Below are 21784 nucleotides of genomic sequence, written 5' to 3'. Positions count from 1 at the left end.
AGAAAGCCACTACAATGGAAGGGAAACGTAACAAGGCCACTGGAGATTCTGGGTTGGCAGGGTTTCTATTAGTCATTATAATCAATGTACAACGTGGGCCTGAATTTCCCCTGCTTCACTCTGTACATTGCTACCAAGTCACAATGGCCACTCAGGGAATCCTGTCTTATAACTTTAGACTTAAGCTAAATCCTTCGGCCTGGGGGAAATCTCATGGCTGAGATTGTTCAAAACCACCTGTGTGATCCGGACGCTCAGTTCCCAATTGTATTAATGGGAACTAGGCATCCACCTTTTTTTTAAGGGCAGGTTGAATGATCTCAGCTTGTTGGCTCCGTATTGGCTGGAATGCTCCTAGCACACTTGCGGTGCTCTATGTTAACCGAGACTAATCAAAGCCAATAGCAGTGCAGACTGCTCCCAAGCATGCTGAGCAGTTTGCATGACACGCTCCTTGGATTGCAGAGCCTTGAAAATACAATTTACGTTCTCAAGTTCAGATGTGAAAGAAGGAGGTGAAGGGCCGGGGAGAGGCAGATGCAAACCACTTTCCTCCTTCTTGGCCCCAGCCCAAAACATCTAAACCACAGTGACCACAGAACTCTATAGTGCAGAGCCAGATTCCCCTTTCCCTCCAACTGATCTGATGCCCTGGAACTCCGCTCTCAGAAGTGCAGACCGCTGATGTCTCTGCCGGCCAACACGCTGACATTGCTCAGAGGAAGGATATTTCACCTCCTCTTCCCTTCTTAGCAAAATAAATAACTACGTGGATGTTAAACAGCAGAATGGAGCGAGACCAAACCTCGGGAGACACAGGCGTCCAGATTTTTTAATCACTGGAGCTGATGGCCAGCTCAGCATTTTCATTTCTCCAGTTGAGAGAGTCTAGCTCTTGATTTTCATAAGGGGAAAGGCAGAGGATCATTAACAGAGAGACTGCCATGAAATAGAACTGTTCTTTATCCACACACTCACAGCTCTGCAAGGAACAGCATTTGCGGGTAGGTTAGTAAAGTTTTGAAAAGGGAGAGTTGGATATTTTCCCCTTTATCCTGATTTCTGGGGCACGTGGAGAAGCAACTAAGAGAGACAGAGATAGATAGAGAAAGAAAGAGAGAGAGAGAGAGTGTGTGTGTGTATGTGTGTGCGCGCACCCACACAACTTCTACTGGATGGAATCAGAGATGTTCATTTGTGGGTCATAAGGCTTATACTGCTGTTAGCTAACAGAGATTCTCCTTTTGTGGAAGCAGCAGAGGCCTGTACTTTTGGAACAGGAGATCTGAGCTCTGTCCCCATTGCCTCCATGAAGGTGTACCATACGTGGACAGTTAGGACCTGTTACACTATTTTGTCAGGGATTATAGGAAACCATGTCACAGAAAGCTCTGGGCCTCTGAATGAGTCATTCTAGCTAATAAAATCCGTGCACATTGTATGTCCCTTTCCATGCTGGGACGCCACATGGCTAACCATCGCTTTTACGGCTCGGTGTGCCAGTGAGTCACAGGATGGTCACTCCGTACCCCACCCAATGGGAACTGGATATTTGGATGGTAACATGGGACGGGCACATTCTGATGGGAGAGCATTCCCCTGTGTGTCACCCTGTCCCTGCCACCCCACCCCACCCCAGTTCCAAGGACATGTTGATGGGACCACTGGAAGATGCAGGTGCTCATTATAGGGTGAGAGAGCGCTGCAAGTCATTTGAAAAGAGAACAATCCCTGACCACTTTGGAGACAGACAGACAGCTTCTTAGTGCAATGTGCCCATCAGAAGCCTGGGAACAATACTGAGTTTTCATTCTACATTACTGTCATCCAAGTTTTACTACATCCCATTTCTCCTGTGTATAAATTGGCCCCCAACGTACTACCACAGCAATGAGTTTCATTTTGGAGGTGCTAATTAGCCAGCAAGAGGGAACATAGCACCTGCCGCTTCCCCAGTTGCAAGCCCAGGAGGTCCCCATCTCCAAATCCATGGTTCTATAGTATGGGAGACACTTTCTCACAACTACATACCCCATAGGGTTGATGTTTTGCTCCCTGGATCTCCTCAGGGTCATGAGGAAAAATTTTCTTGAAAATCTCATTGCAGTGTAATTCAGTAAAATCAAATACCAGAGGCTCCACTTCAGAGGGCAAAGGCCTGTTCCATGCACCTGCACATAAAAATGTACATGCAGTTCCATACACACATCAGGCAACAGAGCTGGCAGGCAGGCAGGGCATTAGGCACCTGAGCCACATGCAATCGTGCTAATTGCATGCACATTTCTTGCACCCGGACCTCAGCTTTGCATTGCTGCAATGTGGCCCACCCTCTGAAAGAGAAGCATCATGGTGTCAGTTCGTTTCAGGCTGATGGGGTTTCTAGGAGGAATAGAAGTCCAATTCTCCTTTCACTTCCAGTAGGTGTAACCCCATTGACTTCAGTGGAGTTACTCACTGAGAGAATCAGGCTCAAGGGATCCAATGTTCCAGTGCAGGATGCCTTTCTCAATGAGAGGGGTCTGCTCTCAAGCCTCCTCCCCAATAGTCAACCAGAGCGCCACACACTTTAACAGGAACAGACTGCGTTGAACAAAGGGGCTGGCTGCCACCTGCATCAGAAACAAAGTGACCATCGTTCTGTGGGTGCCAAGCTCTGGGCGTATGAATAGGAGACAGTAACACAGCACCACTCCCTCTGCCCAGAGAAACCTGGCCAGCTAGCGATTAACAGCAATGGGAAGAGGGGGCCAAATGTCACCAGGAGACAAACCCAACGAAAAATATAAGGCAGAGACTGAAATGAGACTGAAATGATCTCACACCCTGCGTCAGACGGGGAGGACAAGGTTAGGAGAGGTCTCCCTCTGGACGCCCCAGCGCAGCAGTGAAGTCACATCTTGGAAATTTCCCCTTAAAGCTCCTGAAAAGCAACCAGAGGTGGAGGAGGGGAAATCTGGCAATGCCTGCGACCATATGCCAAAAGTATCAAGGATACTTGGGAGCAGTCCGGGGATATAGTCTGAATTTCAGGCGCTGCAAACTCTGGTCAGGGGGAAGCTTGGAATGAAGAGAGCTGCAGAAAAGAAAGTGGAATGGGTGAGGGTGTGCAGGGAGAACCTGTCCTGGTGGCAGTTCAGTGTAGTCTGCGCTGTCCTAGGAGGCAGGCAGGTGCACCGAGATGAGAGAAGAAAAGGAAGAAAGAAGAGCTATAAAGAGAGGGAGAAAGAAAAGAAAGAGCGTATGCACACTCATAGATAAAATACACACACAAACACACACACACACACCCTCATTCCCTTTCCTGGACCCGGCTTCTCAGTGCCCTGCGACTGACACGGACAGAGCAAAGCAGCTTCCTAGGCACGTGTTTAAGCCTTCCCTGGTGGCAGACAAGCCTGCCCTGTTCCCCCAAGATTCCTTGCTGTGGTTAGTGATGCTCTGGCAGGATTTCCACCGAGTTATTGGTGGCCGGCCGGCATCGCGCTGAGGGCTAGGCTGACCCCAGTTGGCCAGGCTTCCCTGTGGCCTAAACAAAGAAACCCACAGACGCACAACTACAGCACGAGAGGCTTCAGCGATGCTGTGAAGCCCTGCCTGGGCTGCTATTCACAGATCATTCCTACTGTGGGGACAGCTAAGGGATGTCGAGAGGCGGCCAGCCACCGCAAGTGTCATTTACCCAGACTGTAGGTACTGCAAGCCTCCCTAACATGTGGGGTCTGTCGTGTGCGGCTCAGCCCTGAATCAGAATAGGGTGACCCGATAACAAGTGTGAAAAATCGGGACAGGGGGTGGGGGGAGGGTAATGGGAGCCCATATAAAAAAAGCCCCAAATATTGGGACTGTCACTATAAAATTGGGACATCTGGTCACCCTAAACCAGAATGACCCCCTCAGGGTGTCAGAGAGGAGTTCAGTCTCCACAGCCTGCCAAGGCTTTGGTGCCTCTGCTGAGATGATGGGGTTGGCTTTTTTGAGGTGGGCACCTGTCCATTGAGAATTGGACCAAGACTTGCCATTCTCATTCCCTATACAACCATCAGAGGGAAATGACTTTTGGTCACCACCAACCTGAGCTTGATTCAGACCAGTGACAGAGGATTGAAGGGCTCCATATTTCCTTCCCACCCAGCCCCCCACAAGTCAGCCAGAATGAATTAGTCTGCAGGCAACCACAGCCTATTCTTCCTGCCTGCGGTAACGCCGTGGCACAGAAGAGGTGTATCAAAGTCAGATGGGTAAAAAGAACCAATGACAACAGCGATATTGAAACCCCAACACCTTTGCCAGCGTGGGAGTGGGCTGCCCAGGCAAAGCAAGCTAGTCAGTGACACAGAGCAAGGCACCGCCTGCTCCTGACGGAGGGCTTGTTTCCTGACACACAGGCGCTAGATTATCCCATCGCTGCATGTGTTTCAGAGAATCTGTTTGTTCCCTCTGCCGCCCACGTGCCAGAGTCCTTTCTTCCCATAACGTGCTGCTGAATGCAGAGCTGCTCAGACATTTTCTGTCACATTGTTTTTAAATGGAAAATGGCTTTTCCACAAAACAGATGTTCACTATGAAAACGTTCCATTTCTGTTGCCAATCTGGGCGGGCGGGGCGGGGGAGAGGGGTTGTCAAAAAACCGAAATCACAGATTCCTAGATGCCAAGGTCAGCAGGGACCATTGTGGTCACCTAGTCTGACCTCCTGTAGGACACAAGCCAGAGAACTGCCCCACAATAATCCCTAAAGCAGAACTTTTAGAAAAACCTCTAATCTTGATTTAAAAATTGCCGGCGAGGGAGAATCCAGCACAACTCTTTGTAAATTGTTTCAGTGGTTAATTACTCTCCCCGTTTAAAATGTACGCCTTATTTCCAGTCTGAACTTGTCTAACTTCCATTTCCCGCCACCGGCTCATGTTATACTTTCCTCTGCTAGATGGAAAAGCCCATTAAAAAACATTTGTTCTCCAGGCAGGTATTTATAGACTAATCAAGTCACTCCTTAAACCTTCTTTTTGTTAAGCTACACTGACTGAGCGCTCTGATTCTAACACTGTAAGGTGGGTTTTCTAATCCTATAATCATTCTCATGGCTCTTCTCTGACCCCTCTCCCATTTATCAAGCCCCTTCTTCAATTGTGGGCACCAGAACTGGACACAGGAGTCCAGCCACTGTTGTAGCACTGCCAGCTCCTGAGTCCTGAACATTCTGGGGCTTTGGCAACTGAAATGTGTTCAATTTTATAGCGAAGAACAATTCAGTATTTGGGTGAAAACCTAAAAAAATGCCAAGAAAACTGTTGATCAAAAAAAGTCTGTTTTGTCCCTGTTTTACACAGGAAAAAACATTGTCCCGGCCTAATGTAGTTGCACATTTCTGAAACAATAAGTGGGCCAGGCACAGAAGTGTCAGATGAGCAGCCAGTAATCTGGATGTTGATCTGAATAAAAGATGGGCAGAACTCCATCAGCTTTCACTAGCAATTGTACCCTGGGTGAGTGGGGAGGTAAAAGAACCATCGTAATTGGCATGTAGCAGAGAAGGAGATGTTACACTATTAGGAGTGCCTCATTTGTGCCAGGGGCTGATCCCCGGCACCTCTAGGCTTGGCAGTTCACAGCCCCAGCACCTCTGGGCTTTGCAGTTCAGAGCCTTGACACCTCTAGGCTTGGCAGTTCACAGCCCCAGCACCTCTGGGGTTTGCAGTTCAGAGCCTCGACACCTCTAGGCTTGGCAGTTCAGAGCCCCGGCACCTCTGGGCTTGCAGCATTGGTTATAAATGTAAAAAAATGACTTGAGCCCCAGCACCTAATTGCTTGAGCCCTGGCACCTCTTTTGTTACAAATTAAGCAGACTACAGGTAGTCTCTTCATGAAAATTAGTTGTACTGCTGTCAGGTAAGAGCTCCTGGAGGACAAGCATGATCTCATTACACACGCTGCCTGCCCTCCTCCAGGCTGTGGGGTGGCACCAATCAGGCACATACACTTCAGACAAAGCACAGTGTGAATGAATATGCAGGGAAGAGTGGGATATGGCAGTCAGAAAGACAGGGCTAAAACCTGCTTGGAGCAGACCTCTGAGTCACAGCCAGGTGCAGCGATGAACTGCCTGCACTCAGGCCAGGTCTACACTACGAGATTAAATCGATTTTAGATATGCAATTTCAGCTACGAGAATAGCGTAGCTGAAATCGAATATCTAAAATCGATTTACTCACCCGTCTTCACCACGCGGGATCGATCCACGTGGCTCGCTGTGTCGAATCCGGAAGTCCGGTCGTCTAGCTGGAGTTCCGGAATCGATCTAAGCACGCTCTGGGATCAAGATATTGCGTCCAGACCAGACGCGATATTTCGATCCCCGAGCAATCGATTTTAACGCGCCGATCCGGCGCGTAGTCTAGACGGGCCTCAGACGGTGTGAAACAGGGGAAAGAACAACCCTTCAAGGAAATCTACTGAAATCAACACAGCTAGGTAATGCCACATGCAATCGAGAACTGGAGAAAAAACTCCCTCCTGCAGCAGTTACCTGGCATGAGAAGAGGATATTTAGGTTGGAATTGCCCTGCTTTGACAAGGGTTGGACAGATGACCGTCCTGAGGTCCCTTCAACCCTGATATCCCATATGATCGTATGATTGTGTTAGATGCAAGTGACATAACCAAAGAGAGTGGGGTAACCCATACACCCCAGCTCCCACAGACTCCAGCGCTTCTCTATGGATGCCTTCTTAAAAATAGGTTATGTTGCAATTTCCTCTGCTGCGATCATAAGCAATGCAGAGCCGGGTTAGTAAGAATCAGTGTAAGAGGACTGGCCTTTCATGGGAGGCGGAGCCCTGTACGGCACATGCGTGTGTGGGCAAACAACAGAGATAAAAGAGAACTTGATAAAGCCACAATAAAAAGCTGTTCTAGATGCCATCTGTGTGTTTCGGTTGCCTCCAGCATGCTTCTCCGGGTCACACAACTATAGACCCTCAGCTAAAGCAGTGTTTAGATTAATATCTAAGATGCCCTGCATAGGCCGTCACAAAGGCAGCAAAACTGGCGGGATTGATCCAAAGGCCACACGCACACAGTGGAAAACACTCTCCAGCGGCTTCAAGTGCGCCTTCAATCAGGCCCCAGTGAGATCTCACAAAAAGAGTCAAGAGAGGACATGCTCCTGAAAAGAAGCGGGGGGGGTGGGGGGTGGGGAGGGGGGGCGGGGAATCAACCCAATCACATCTGACCTCACAGCAGAAATGTATGGCCCCATCTCTTGTTTCAGTACGGAGCTCTGGGGTAGAGCTAGTTGGGAATTTTTTGACAAAATGTTTTTCACTCAAACATGCCGATTCATCAAAACCAAAACTTTTCACGGGAAAGGGTCAGTTCTGGTGAATTTTTTGACTTGAAAAAGTTTTTGCAAAACATTTTGAAATTGTCCAAGTGTTTCAATACGGAATTATTTAGTTCAAAAAGGGATTGTTTTGAGCAAGTCCCCTGGCCTGTGTTCTACAGGAATCAGATGAGATAATCACACCAGTCCCTCCGGGCCTTGGAATCTATGAACAGAATGAGAAAGTCCAGGCTTCTGGTTCCAAACAACTTTTTGTTTTGAAATTTAAAGTAATTATAACATCCAAAAGAACAAAATAAAAAGTTATCAAATTAAATGAAATATTTCAAAATTACGGAAACATTTCTACTGGTCCAAACTGAAGGATTTGGGGTTTTTTTTTCAGATTTTCAGTTCATAAAAATTTTCAAGATTTTGATTTGAAGTCTTGATTTGAGAAAGGACAATTCTTTGATGTCTCAGAAATTTTCACAGGATGAGAAAACCATTTCCTGTTGCCTGTACTCTCTGGTGGCATTTACAAAGCACAGACAGCAGAATGAGGTATTTGAGGACTGCTTTCAAAATCTAACCATGAACAGGTGAAATTCACCCCTGCACGGAGGGCCAGAGTGAGGCCTAAGTACCAGGAAAGTGTTCAGCATAATGGTGCTTCAGTCCTGTGCAGGCAAAGCCCTCTGCATAGGGGTAGATTTGATCTTTTAAAAGAAGGTGGCTCTAGACAGGTAACTGTTAGACATGGGAACTAGCTCCTCCTCCACTAACTCCCCTCCTTGCCCCCCATGGAAAGCCAATGCCTAAGATATTCAAGCAAGTTTTGCACTGCCGCAGAGATGGACTAGAAAATCCAATGGGTCTTTTTCGACCTCCCATTTCCATTTGTTCTCTCCAAGTCTCAGCTCTGCTGAAAACGCCTGTCATTTGCCTTGCTCATTCTTTGCCAGTTAGGTAAGCATCCATCCGCATTTCCATTAGAAACTCCCTCTCCTCCCAAAAATCTATTAAAAAAATTACATAGGTCCGAAATTTAGCTGGTGAGGTCTCAGTCTAGGAGTGAAAGGAGCTGGAATCCAACTCCAACAGAACAGAGAAGGACAATTTTTTCCTCCATAAAAAATAATACTAAAAGAATATATTTCTTTGAATTTCCTGGCATTTGTCAGGGTCACGTCAGATCTAGGAAAGCCTTTAAATCCACACTTTCTGTGCCCCCCTCTTAAAGAATTGCTTCCCAGTGCTTGCATATTACCATGCAGGCCTGCAGCATGGCTGAGAAGGGATAGATACTTAGGGTGAAATTCACTCCTGTGCATTGAAATCAGTTGCAAGCCCTGTGGTTAAAGTTTAACCCCATTTCCTGTTTGGCATCCTGGCAGCTCAGAGCACAAAAGAGACCAAGCCCAACAACGTACATTTAAATCTCATAGCAGCAGCACACGCACAGCGTTATTGAGATGCCCCATGGGAGTCTATTCCTAAACTTTCACTGACTAACAACTTTTGGGAAATAAAGACAAAATAGCCCATGCTACTATCTAGCCCTTTATATAATCAAAGCATGTTGCAAATATTCATTAAGATGGTGTGGGGAAAAAAACCCAAACCTGTTAATGGGAGCAAGGCCCTGAGCCCACAAAGCATAGCAATGAGGAGTCAGATTGGGCTTCAGTAGAATTACTCGCATGCTTAAAGTTAAGTGTATGCCCAAGTGCTTTGGAAATTCAGCATTTTAGGACCCCAGTCTAAGGTCTCCAAATTTAGTGTTGCCAACTCTCACAATTTTCACATGACTCCTGCAATAGTTAGTGTTTCTCATAAATCCCCAGTGCCTGGAGTCATGTGATTTAGGTGAGACTCTCAGCTGTCATTTAGGGGAAAAGGTAGCTCCTAGCCCTCCTGGGTGTAACGAAAATCTTGAAAACGTGAACCCTAAAGGCTCAAAGCCCAGAAGGCCAACAATAAGAACTTAAAATGTATAATTTAAAACAAAACAACACAACACCTCATGATTTTTAAGCCAATCTCATGATTTTGGACCATCATGAGTTGGCAATAATGCAAGTCCTTGCTATTGAAAACACCAGCCAGGGCTAGGCAGGTAATGGCAAATACACTCTTTGTGTCCAGGAACTGAAGAAACTTTTTCATCTCACAGCTGTAGTTTTCTTTTGACAAAGTTTGGGGTTTAAGTCCCATTTTCGTCTGGTGTGTATATACACAATTAGCATAATTGCACAATTCCTGCTAGCACTTCCCTGTGTAACCATGTCAGAGTGGCCAATGGCATTTTTAAAGAGACCAACAGATAAATTTAACCCCTGGAAAGATACATGGTTAAACAGACAGGCTCAGGAAAAGGGAGAGGAATGGGAGATTTTAGTGTGGGGTTTCAAAATCCCATCTTTCAAGGCCTAGATATTGGTGATTTTCACCAAATTTATTTTTCAAATACCAGAGCAGCCATATCCACCTACAACCTTCCATGGATGAAAATAATCAACAGCAGCATTTAGTCTAAAAACAAACATATGGGATTTTACTTGAACAACAATAACAATAAAACCCTTCTGAAAAATTGTAAAACGTGATTATGTCGATTTGAGTTTTAAACATTTTGGATCAAATCCAGTCCTGGTGTGAACTGGTGCAACTCCAGGGACATCAGTGGAGTTCTGTTCATTTGTAGCTAGGATGAATTTTGCCCTTCAGGTTTAATATTCTTATTGCAATTCGAACGCAATTGCTCTGGGCCACCGGAGGAGGGGTGGGGGGGAATTATCACTGGAGCTTTAAACTAAGCTTGTCGGCACGCAAAAGTTGTACAGCTTTAACTACAATGGTATAGTTACAGCAATACAGCTCCCTGAGTGTGGACGCAATTTTACTGGCATAAAATGCGTATACCAGTATAACTTATTCTTGAACAGGAAGGAGAATGAGCTATGCTGGTATGAGGCATCTTTATAATAGCATAGCTGCATCCTCCCTACGAGTTGTACCGATAACTATTCCAGTTAAAAAACTAACTAACTAAATAAATAAAAATCATCCTCGCTAATAGTTCTACCAGTACAAAATCTGTATAGAGAGCAGGTGTAATGCTCTTATTTATGTCATAAAAGGCAGTTGTTTACTAAGTACCAGCTGATCATGAAGAAAAACATGTTTACTGAGGTTTCAAATCTACTGAACATGTATATTTATGAGAGGGTTGTTAAACTGGAATGAAGTGGTGTCACTTACAATTGAGTGGAATACTAAATAACACATAACAAACACCTCGCTCAGCACTGGGACACCATCACGCTAGGACCAGTCGGTGCCTGGAAGAGCTTACAGCTAATTTCCCCAGTTATACAATGGGGATATTGATACTAACATGCTTTGAGCACGATGGATGATAAATGCTTGGTAAGCAGTAGGTATTATTATTTCATATACAATAACTGCAACACGCTAAGGGCTGGGCTGATAACTGTACCTGGTACCCTTCAGATGAAACGCACCTGCTGCCAGTCTAGAAAAATGAGAGCTTGAGCCTCATCTCATTTGAGTCAATGGGGAAAAACAACCCACCCTCTCACTGATTTTAATAGAGAAGGATCGAGTCCTAAGGGTTTTAAGGTTTTTTGCCCAAGGGAAGGGAAATTTCGTTTCCAGCACCAGCCTCTGCTGAACACAACAAAAGGCTGAGAGGCAAAAACCAAGGGCACTGAAGGGAAAGTGGATGCCGCTGCCGAAGTGCAGTTAATGGGGACTTCTCCTTTCCAGCCCAGGGGATCCCCGAAAAACGAAAGAATACAAACTCAACCCTCCCATCTGGCCCATTACAGGCCTGCCAGAGAATGCACAGGGCAGGGATGGGTTTATTATTTACTGGCTTTTCTATTACAAGTGAACTTCCTCCAACAGGGCTGCTACATAAATAGGACCCGATTAAATGTTTCAATGAAGTCTTTCCATTAACGTCAACAAGCTTTGGATCCGGCCCATAACGTTGCCATGCTGGATCAGGCCCATGGTTCATGCAGTCCACTATCTGGCAGTGCTCAGCATCAGCTGTTCATGAAACCTCTTTATGGAGCATTAGGGAATAGAGTACCCAGATGGGAAGTTTCTTCCTGACCCCCTCAGTTAGTGGTCAGTTTAGCCCTGAAGCATAAGGGTATATATATTTATCCTATCCAGTGCAACTAGGGAGGTTGCTATTATTGGCAGAAATGTCTAATCCAGGGAGCAGAGACCATACTGTGTGATTTAGGCAGCAATGAGGGATTCAGAGACTGAAACCCATTGGCATGAACCATTGTTCCCACTGTGCTGGGTCAGGGGGTGGGCAGATTCTCCATTGTTCTCAGCAGGAGCTGCTGGGGGTTGAGCCCTTTTGAAAATCTGGCCCTAAGTCTGTTTGTAGATAATTAGCGAATGGAGCAAGGGGCTGCTGAATTGTCTAATGAACTGTTCACTGCTCAAAGTTCACCCAGATCTACAACTGTGTTTGGCCACACAGCTCCACATCACAGAGGACCATCCAGACACCACCCCCATCCCCTTGCATGCAGATGGATTCCTCCTAACACACATGATACTGTAAATTAACAGACAGATACCCTCAAGGGTTGACCAAGGTCATAGGCAGAGGGGCTTGGTGGGGAGGCAGTGAGGCAGACAGAACTATGCTGAAAATCTAAGGGGGGAGGGGGGCAGAGAGGCCCAGCCCCCTTTTCTCTTTGCTACACATGGCTGAACTGATTGCTTTGCACAGCTGGTGTGATGCACAAGTGGGCAACCCTATGGCTTGGAGCAGCAGGCCTTTCAGACACATGGAGGGGAAAGTTCACCACCACACACCCCACTCCTCTCTCTCTCTCTCGCTCTCTCTCTCTCTCTCACACACACACACACACACTAGAACAGAAGCATTTCCTTTGTACATCTTGGGTGTCTCAAAAAAGTCGGTCCTCTCCTGCACGTCCTGCAAGGAGATTTACAGAGAAAGAATTTCATGCTGATTAAAGGTCCCAGATCTGCAGCTCTGGGTATCCACATCCTCTAGATCAGTGGCTCTCAACCTTTCCAGACGACTGTACCCCTTTCTGCAGTCCAATTTGTCTTGCGTGCCTCCAAGTTTCACCTCACATAAAAACTACTTGCTTACAAAATCAAACATAAAAATACATAAGTGTCACAGCCACTAGTACTGAAAAATTGCTGACTCATTTTTACCATAAAATTGCAAAATAAATCAACTGGAATATAAATATTGTACTTAGATTGCAGTATTTAGTATACAGGGCAGTATAAACAAGTCAGTGTCTGTATGAAATGTTCATTTGTACTGACTTCACTAGTGCTTTTTATGTAGCCTGTTGTAAAACTAAGCAAATATCTAGATAAGTCGATGTACCCCTAGAAGACCTCTGCGTACCCCAGGGGTACACTTACCCCGGGTTGAGAATCACTGCTTAGCTATCCTCAGATACAGCACAGATGGCTACAAGGCAAACTACCCCCACACCGCCCTCTGCCAATTCGCCTGTACCTTGCACTGTGAGGGAAAATGTCCAAGAGGGACGTGCCCCCTCCGCAGCCAGCAATCATGGCAGTGGCTTTGTTTCCATAATGTACTTATTAGAAATTCAGGGATGGGGGAGGGAGGGTTGTGAAGTTGGGAGTTGGACCAACACCTGCCAAGCTCATTCCAGATGGTTCACCCCCCAGTTACCGATGGAAGTAATTTTGCTTGCCACCCACATGAGCCTTGATTCACACCAGCGACCTACCCGTAAATGGCTCTAAATCCCCATCACCAAAGACCAGAATCCACCTCTTTTCTTTGGACCTACAGCCTGTTCAACATTCACTTTGATTTTCCTCTCATGCCCCTTTTCGCTAGCAATCAGCCCAACCAGGATCCACTTTTTCCCCTCATAGTTGCTGTCTGTGGTCAGAATGTGGTTGGATCGTAACAAAGCATTAGAAGCTGTTATCCCACCAAAGATATTGCGTTCACTCTCTCTATTTTAGGACTCTCTATTCCCCCCTACCTATAGTATCCAAGCGCATGGGGCCAGGTCAATGGCAGGTAGAATTTTAAAAGGACGGAGAGACACTTTTGTTCTCTTTCAGGCCTTTATTTACAGCCTGCTAGCTGCACCTGCTGTATTAGTGATCCCATTGTATGCCATGGCATATCTGCCTTCCAGCGAGGATTACCGCGATGCCGTGGGAGAGGGAGAAGGGGGGCCATACATAGCTGCATCCCTGGAATGGCAGCAAAGCCAGAAGGGCAGAGGTGGGGTCGCAACCGGAGTAACATTATCCAGTTTACCAAGCAACCCAGCTCCTGGTCAGATAGTACAGAACCAGGGAGCATGAGTTTAACCCTGTCCAAAGAGATGAGCAACAGAGGGAGCAGGGGATAAGGATGGGTGTGAGCCATGCATCTGGTATACAGCCATGCATCTGCCCACATTAAGGGTAAAACGAGCCCAAATGCAAACAGCCTGCTGTGTGCACACATCGCTCGCAGCAGCTGAGCACCACCTGCTTCACTCTGGGGAGGGACAAGGGAAGCCAAGCAGAAAATTGTGCAAAAGTCTGTGGGAATTCACAGCAGAGTGAACCCTCTAGTGAGTCCCCACCCCCCTAGCTCAGCCCTGGAGCAGATGCAGCACACACAGTGGATGCAGGGACAGGCTCTGGTGCAGGCACTGGAAGATGATCCTAATCTCGGCTTAGCTAGGAGAGAGAGTCAATGCAGGCACATCTGCCTGAAGAGGGCCCCTGGATGCTTGCAGAGAGCTGTGCAACGTGGGCTTTCCCCTCCCCCCAGGCTGCTTTTCAGAGGTAGATAGAAACGTTTGAAGCATCTGAGAAGGTATCAGACAGCCAAGGTCAAGGAGGCAGAGCAGGCCCTGGAGGAAGGCCTGTGGGAGCAAGGGAGATGCAGGCCATGCCTATAAAGGGAGGACAATTCACACCTGTTTATAATCAGACAGAGGGAGGAGCAAGCCTGAAAAAGGTGAAGGCCGGTGCCTTTTCCGTCAGGCTCCAGGTTCCATCCATCCTACAACACCCGCCTGAACTGCATCCACGCAGCCTCGTTCCCAGCCAGCAGCTTGGAGCTCGCTGTGTTCTGCCTTGACTACTGCACCTATAAGGGTCGTTCCCAGGGCAGGCCTCTCGCAGGCAGTATGGCCCAGTGGATAGAACACCAGGCTGGGAGGCAGGAGAGCTATGTTCTAGTCCCAGCTTTGCCACTTACTCACTGTGTAACCTTGGGCAAGTCATTTCACCTCTCAGTACCTAACCTGTGCCATCATGTGTGTGCACAGTGGGAATGCTTCCTTGGTCTGGCTCGTCTATTTAGATTGTAAGCTGTTCAGAGCAGGGACTGCCTCTTACTATGTGCATGTACAGCACCTTGCACAATGGGGCTCCAGTCTCTCCTGTAATATGAATAACTGGAGAATGGCATAGGAGCAGAGCAAGCTCCTGACCTGATTCAGCATTTCTGGGGATCGGGAATGCGAGATAACCTTAGGTTCACGTGGGACAGACACTAGTGCTAGGTGCTGCACAAACACATAGTAAGAAGCAGTCCCTGTCTCACAGCTTAAAATCAAACTAGACAAAGGCCGGGAGAAAAGAAGGATAATTCTTTCCATTCTGCAAATGGGGAACTGAAGCATAGAAAGACTAACTGGCCAAAGTCACACAGGCAGAGCCAGGAACTGACCACACATTTCCTGAGTCCTAGACTGATGCCTTAAGCATGGATCAAAGATGAAGCCCAGCGGGAAAAGCCACAGGACAGGGATAGCACCTTGAGAGGGGGGATCTTACTTGCACTGAGCAGCCTGCTACAGCCAGAGCAGCTCACAGACCTCCTGCTGGAACAGTCTCCTCAAGCAAGGAATTAAATAAATACATAGCAGGAGCTTTTGAGGAAGAGCTGTATCCAGGCCCGCTGTTTAACATGAGTGTGGTTTAGCAGGGCAAGCACTCAGTGCCCAGGAGGTCTTCCTTACATACTCCCTGCATTTTGGCAGCAACAGAGAGTGGGATACATGTATTGGTAACACAGGGAAAAGTTGCACCAGTGGCTCAACAAGAGGCGTCCTATGAGGGTGGGGTGGGAGGGAGAGAGAGGGAGTTGGGTGGGGGGCAGGAGGGCGAGAGGAAATGAGGGCCTGATCCAAAACCCATGGAAGGCAAAAGAAAAATTCCTATTGATGGGCTTTGGGTCGGGCCCTGAATGGGGAGAGCAAAGAGAGGGAGTCTAAGGAACGTCCAGGGTAAGGACTGATTGGCAATGCCCAGAGAATAACAACAGCGTCTGGAGGACTTGGGGGTGGAGCTGCTCAAAAATTCTCCATCCGAATACTGGACAGAAAATGGCTTTTGCAACAAAAGGGAGAATTTCACCCTAAAAATTGTCCATTCTTGGGCTTTCACTGACATTTTTCAAGTTTGGGGCTTTTTTAAAAAAAACAAAAATCCAAATATAGAAACTTTTCAGCTTCTGGCAACCAACATTATAAACAAAGAATACAAAACAGTTTTCGATGAAAACCCAAAAATGGGAGAGAAAAATGTCAGTGGAGAGGAGAGAATTTTCCTTTCTGTCCAGATTTTTGGCAGCAAAAAGAAATTCCGAGCAGCATTCTTCCCAGCAAATTGTACACTCCTGACCACCTCCTGGGGCCAGCTACACTCCAGAACATCTCAGTGGTAAGCCCCTGTTCAAAACTGGGTCAGAGATGGGCCTGCCTGCAGCTGGGGTTAAGTAGGATTGTTGCTAACGGGCTTCGCTGCACAGAGCTATTTTTCTGAGACAAGCGCTGTTACACTGAAAACGCATTGGGTGGCTGTTGGTATGTACAACAGAACTTAGATTTTACAAACCCCAGTGACCAGCTGTACAAACCATTTTTCCCCAAGTGGTGTGTGGGGCCCATGGTACTGGACAGTGCTCTGGCTCCAATTATTCTGACTGCGTCCACTGGTCAGTGCATGGTTGTAGATTTCTAACGGCCCTGCCCAGCACAATCCCTCCCCAACCCTGAAACTAACAGGATCTGCAACAGGGCCACCTGCCTCATGTCAGTTTCTATCAGAGCTATTTAAACAGCACTGATCACCGCAGCTATCTAGGTGCTAATTGCCAGTGTGACAACATCTCTTTGTGGACTACAGGAAATGTTCTGAATCGATGAGTGACAATGACATTTCAGAGGCTCACATGAATGCAGAATGGATCCAGCCTTAGCAGCCGTCCCCAGACCCACCTGTGTCCCTGACACCTTTTCCCTCTGCCCTACATACTCTGGCCTACTTTTCAAAAGTGACCAGGGATTTTCAGGGCCCTATTTGTGACACCTTTCAACAGACCTGATTTGCAGAAGGCAGGTTCTCAGCACCTTGAAAATCAGGCTCCTTTAAATGGTCTCAGGTGGAGCACCCAAAATCACCAGCTGTCCTTTGGAAATCTTGGCGCATGGCTTTAGTTTCCCCTGCCATGAGCCAGAAGCCTTTGTGTGTTATCCGGCAAGGTGTAGAGCTCCCTCTGAAGCCAAGAGATATTGTGGGTGCTGACATCGAGCAGGATCAGACCTTTTCATTGGGAACAGCGCTATGCTAAAGCCATCCAGATATTCTCCTGCACTGCACTATATATGCACACTGACAGGAAGGCACCCTCGAAATAGTGAGCAGTTTGCATCCAGCCTGTAAGATTATGTGTTTCTTCCTCTTTAAGGCATTATGTTTCCTATTAATAGCGGTGCTGAGTCCAGTTCAGTCCAAGTCCCTCTGGAGCAGGCAGGCAGGATGTGGAGCTGCTGATGACACAGGCTCTGTAATCATTTCTCTACGCATTTCCACCCTCGGGAGGAAATCCTGCTGCGGGAAGGTGGGTGGCTGATGAGGCCAGGTCGGGAAACCCCTGAGCGATGGATAGCGGAGATGGGAGGCTTCCAGCACATCTGGATTGGACTCTGCATCACCCAGTGGCCTTGCAACTGAGCAGCTCCCTGTGATCAAAGCCAAACAAGCCTGAAGGCAGAGTGAGGGGGAATTGTGACTGGACAGGTGGAGCAGGGTTTATATTTATATATAGCCCCACGTGCAGCCACTTTTTAGATGGGCCCCAAGTCTCCCACCTCCTGCTGTGGTGAGGTTTCAGCACATGGTTTAGGTCAGTCTGCTCAGGAGAGACCCTACTAAGTTTTAACTATGAGGTCTCTCCAATTTGTAGCACAGATGGGGGCTTATGCCACCTACCACTGTAACTAATAGAAGATACAACTTCAGGGCCCCATCGCTTGAAGGCTGTCAGTCAAGACAAGATGCCTTTCTCAAAAAACATGCTCTAGCTCAATCACAAGGTATGGGCTGGATGCAGGAGTCACTGCGGGAGGTTCTCTGGCCTGGGTTACGCAGGAAGTCAGACTAGATGAGCAGAAAGGTCCCTTCTGGCCTTCAAACCTAGGCATCTAAACAGAGAGCCATCTCACCTCCTATTTGTAGTGGAAGGGCTTCCTGGGAATGTTCGATGTTCTGCCCACCCACTCAGCCCTGGTAAGTGGGCAGAACATCGAACATCCAGAATGCTGCATAGATAGGTGCAAGGTACAATGCGCTGAGCAGGATGGGAAGCCCGGGGGAACCTAATCTTGCATTAGGGAGATGCTGCTGCATAGCTATCAGGTTACTGCAGCCTAGGAAAGAAGCCTAGGAGGGGACCATTCGCCAAGTGTCTCATTAGTACAATGGGGATCAGACTAAGCCCATTTGCCCTCTGCACCCGCCTTCACCCTAGTTTGACCCTGCACTCTTACAAGGAAGGGAGCTAGTGCAATAGAGGAGCCGTGACTTGCTAGGTCAAGAGCTTCACCTTAACTTATGTAGCCTCCACTCACTCTGGGCTGCATCAGCCTCAAGAGCCTGGTGGCACATTGTGCAAACTTGGCAGGACAAGACCTCAAAGACGCCCAATCCAGCACGGGGCAGGCCTGGCTAGACTCAGCAGAAATGAGGCATTCCCCCCCCTTTCAGCAGTTTCTATAACATCGGAGATCTCTCATCTCTGTCCTCAAGTGTGCTGGTGCTGCAATGCCACTTGGTGTCTGAAGGGCCACGATACGCAGGAACCTTCTGCAACACACCCACTTCCATTTCCTATGCAAGGGTTTCAGTTCGGTTTGTAGCTCCACTGTATGTGTCAATTCATACAGCTGGGGAAGGATCCTTCCCTCGACCGGGGCCTCAGGCAAAGGGCACATACAGGGGGCAGTGGCTCAGAAGAGCTCCGGGCCAGATTCTCAAGTGATCTGCACTCCAGATCAGGCCAGGATTTTCACAGCAGCTCAGCTGTGATTGTGATGTGTATGGACAGATTGTCAGAGGAGCTCAGTACACTGGCTGCTGGGTTCTGATACATCAATAGTGACCCTTACCCCTAACTACCCTTAATCCATCTGATCTGTGTGTGGCTATCTGTGTACATACACAAACCCCAACGGTATTTCTGCCCTCAGCAGTCTTGTATCCCTTCTGAGACCCCCTCTGGATTTTGATAGAGCCTAGTCCTTGAATGTTCAGGAGGTGCTTACAATAGAAAGGCTATTAGCCATTGAACTGTAAGCAGCTCCCAAGCAGTTGCATTAACTATCTGGGCTACACATCCCTCCAGAAGCATGTTTACATAGCTGATCCAGCACCAGGCTGTAACAGATGCAAGTTAAGAACAAGCATCAAGGAAGAGCCAGAATAACTCACTTGACACAAGCAGCAGCTGCAAACTGGGTGCACCTTGCAGGCCGGTTCCCTCCCCTACAAGGGGTTTGAAATCCTGGCAGCTCTGAGCAAGATGGGACTGACTCATGCCTGGACTCTGATGCACTTGCAGCTATTGACCCTGCCAGAACTAGGCCCAGGGGACAGCATTTACTATCTGCTGCTGGCAATGAGGATACTCAGACTTAGTGTTGTAAGATGGATGGAACCCGCAGCCTACAAGGGGAAGGTTGGTGCTTTATGCTTCTCAGGCCTGCTCATCCCTCTCCCCGAGTACAAATGGGAATGAATTCTCTCCGCTTTATAAACATAACCTCTATCTGCCTAGCTCCCCTCTGGAGCTCGCTGTGCCTCCATGCCTTTGAATGTCTGATCCTTTCCTACACACTTCTAGCAAGGACGATATATTCTGCAAAGGGAACTTGCATTGGAAGTCGCTATCTGGTGGATGCTCCTGGATCACCCCTGTAAGGTGAATCTACAGCTGCAGACCTTGTGCAGGTGAAGTTCTTTTTCCCCGCCTAGAGCATCCCTTATCCCTTGAAGAAAGCGGTAGCTGCAAAATCTCATCTGCCTCCCCAGTAACACAAGCCCATTGCCAATTAAACTATTGTTTTATCCTCTCTGCCTGGGTTATAGAGTCACCTCACAGAGCAGTGTGCGTCATCACGCAGAGGAACTACCGCTGGGCAGCACTGAAAGTGCTGTAGGAGTTGGCCAGTACTCCTTCCTTCCCTCTCTGCCCTCCCCGCCTTTCTCCAAGAGAGTCTGCAAATACCATCGCCCTCCTGCAGCCCTGGGGAAAGGTTAGCACGGTGCCAGGGAAAGGGCCTGGGAAAGGGAATGACGAAGCTGGGTGGCACAGCTAGACCCAGACAGAACTAGTCACGGCAAGAGTGTGAGAAAAATCAGCAGAAGCCAAGTTTAAACCACTGTTCCAGAGACAGTCCCTTCAGCTGTTCTCTGATCTCCGCCTTCAGGCACATTTCCTGCTTGTACAGCACTAGTCAACCTCTCCCTGGCACATTCATTCTTGCAGCTGAAATCAGCTGGAGAACTCTCAACAATTAAATCATTCATGATTCTCTTGGGTTTGGTGGTGGTTGCGGGGGCAAGGACCCTGCACAATCCCCATGTGCCTTCAGACACCCCAGGCCTAAGTCAGACCGAGCAACCTGGTCAAGGGCTGGACATACATTGTTACGCATCAGCAATGCTGCACCAAGTGCAGGCCAAAGGGAGCTGCTAGAAACCAGTAGTGGGGTCGTTCTCCGTTCATTTACACCAGTGACTCCATGGCTTTGATGCAGTTACACCCAATTGACATCAAGGGTAAATGAGAGGAAAATCAGCCTTACAGTGGGACCATCTCCTAACACTTTCAGGCCCACTTGGTGTATAATACTGTGGATTTTCATCTCAGTTTCAAACTGGTTAGGCTGATCAAGACTGGTGTAAGTGACAGGAGAGCAGGCCTAGAGGGACTCTGTATTAGGTGTGTGCATGCAGGGCCAGATGCACTGATGCTGACATAGGTAAATTATAGGGGGCTTCATCCCAAAGGAGGGCAGGACCCTACTACCCCCAGCCTCTGGGCTTCTGCCAGGGAGATCCTTAGCTTACAGCTAGTGCCCCATAGAACCCTGCCTGTCCAACCAGGGGAGGCTGTTGATATGGCACATTGTATTAGCATACTCCATGTTCCCCGTAAAGAGAGTGAGACTGCATGGCTAGCTACAGTTACTGCCCCCCTCCCCCCCCCAGGAACTCTGCACAACACCCTGGGAGTATCTGGCCCCGTACATGTACGGAGCTGATGGGAGCACACTTTATAGTGACACACACACGGATCCTTACAGATATTGGCGGTCCACAGAAGCACAAGGCCAAAAGAAAGATACTTTTAGGACCCAGAAGCATTGCTGATGCGCTGCCTAATCCCACTTTGCCTTTTGTTTAACATTATCCATTCACAGTAAGGGGCTAATGAATGTTCATCTGCCCAGTTATACTGGTGGGGCTGGAAGCCTGGTTTACCAATCACATTTTTTCTCTCTCGAATAGCTACACTGCGGTTGACACTAAAAAGCAAGGATGTATTTATAGGATCACACTGATGTCAGCTTGCTGTAGCATAGATCCTGCAAACAGTTAAGCACATGCTTACCTTTCTGCATGTGAATAGCCCCATTAAACCCTGTTGCTTACCATTAAGCACATGCGTAAGAATTTGCAAGAGCAGGGCCTAGGATATTCCATTCCAAAAGCAGGAAAACATCACAGTTTATCGTGACATGATCAATACCATGACAAGTGCCTTCTTTTTTAAAATGCTATCTCTAACACACACATGCAAGAATGCTAAGAACAGGAGCCCTGTCACGCAGCACAAGGAATCTGATCTATGCTCCTTGTGGGTTTGAAGAAACACATGTCTACACCCTGCTCCAACCCAGCAGAAATCTGGAGCAGCAGGGGGAATTTGACATCATGGAATAGAACAGAAAATCTAGAGCTGGCTCTCTCTACCGCTAAGACTTTGCTGACTGGCAACTTTATAATTTGATGCGGATTGTTGTATTGTCTGGCTAATAAAAATAATGCAGCTTTTTCAGCTTACTGTACACTTAATGGTCAA

The 21784-nt window shown here is 47.7% G+C and overlaps 1 protein-coding gene across 1 annotated transcript in view; it reads right to left on the bottom strand.

Annotated features, from left to right (window-relative positions):
- The window catches only part of PIK3C2B (phosphatidylinositol-4-phosphate 3-kinase catalytic subunit type 2 beta), a 79806-nt gene that overhangs the window by 56366 nt on the left and 1656 nt on the right, over positions 1-21784 (bottom strand). The gene's annotated exons all lie outside the window — the stretch shown is intronic.

The sequence above is a fragment of the Chelonoidis abingdonii genome, chromosome 4 (genome assembly GCF_003597395.2).
Source record: "Chelonoidis abingdonii isolate Lonesome George chromosome 4, CheloAbing_2.0, whole genome shotgun sequence".
NCBI lineage: Eukaryota > Metazoa > Chordata > Testudines > Testudinidae > Chelonoidis > Chelonoidis abingdonii.
Note: the sequence above shows the minus strand (reverse complement) of the source record. Positions and strands in the feature narration are given on the sequence as shown.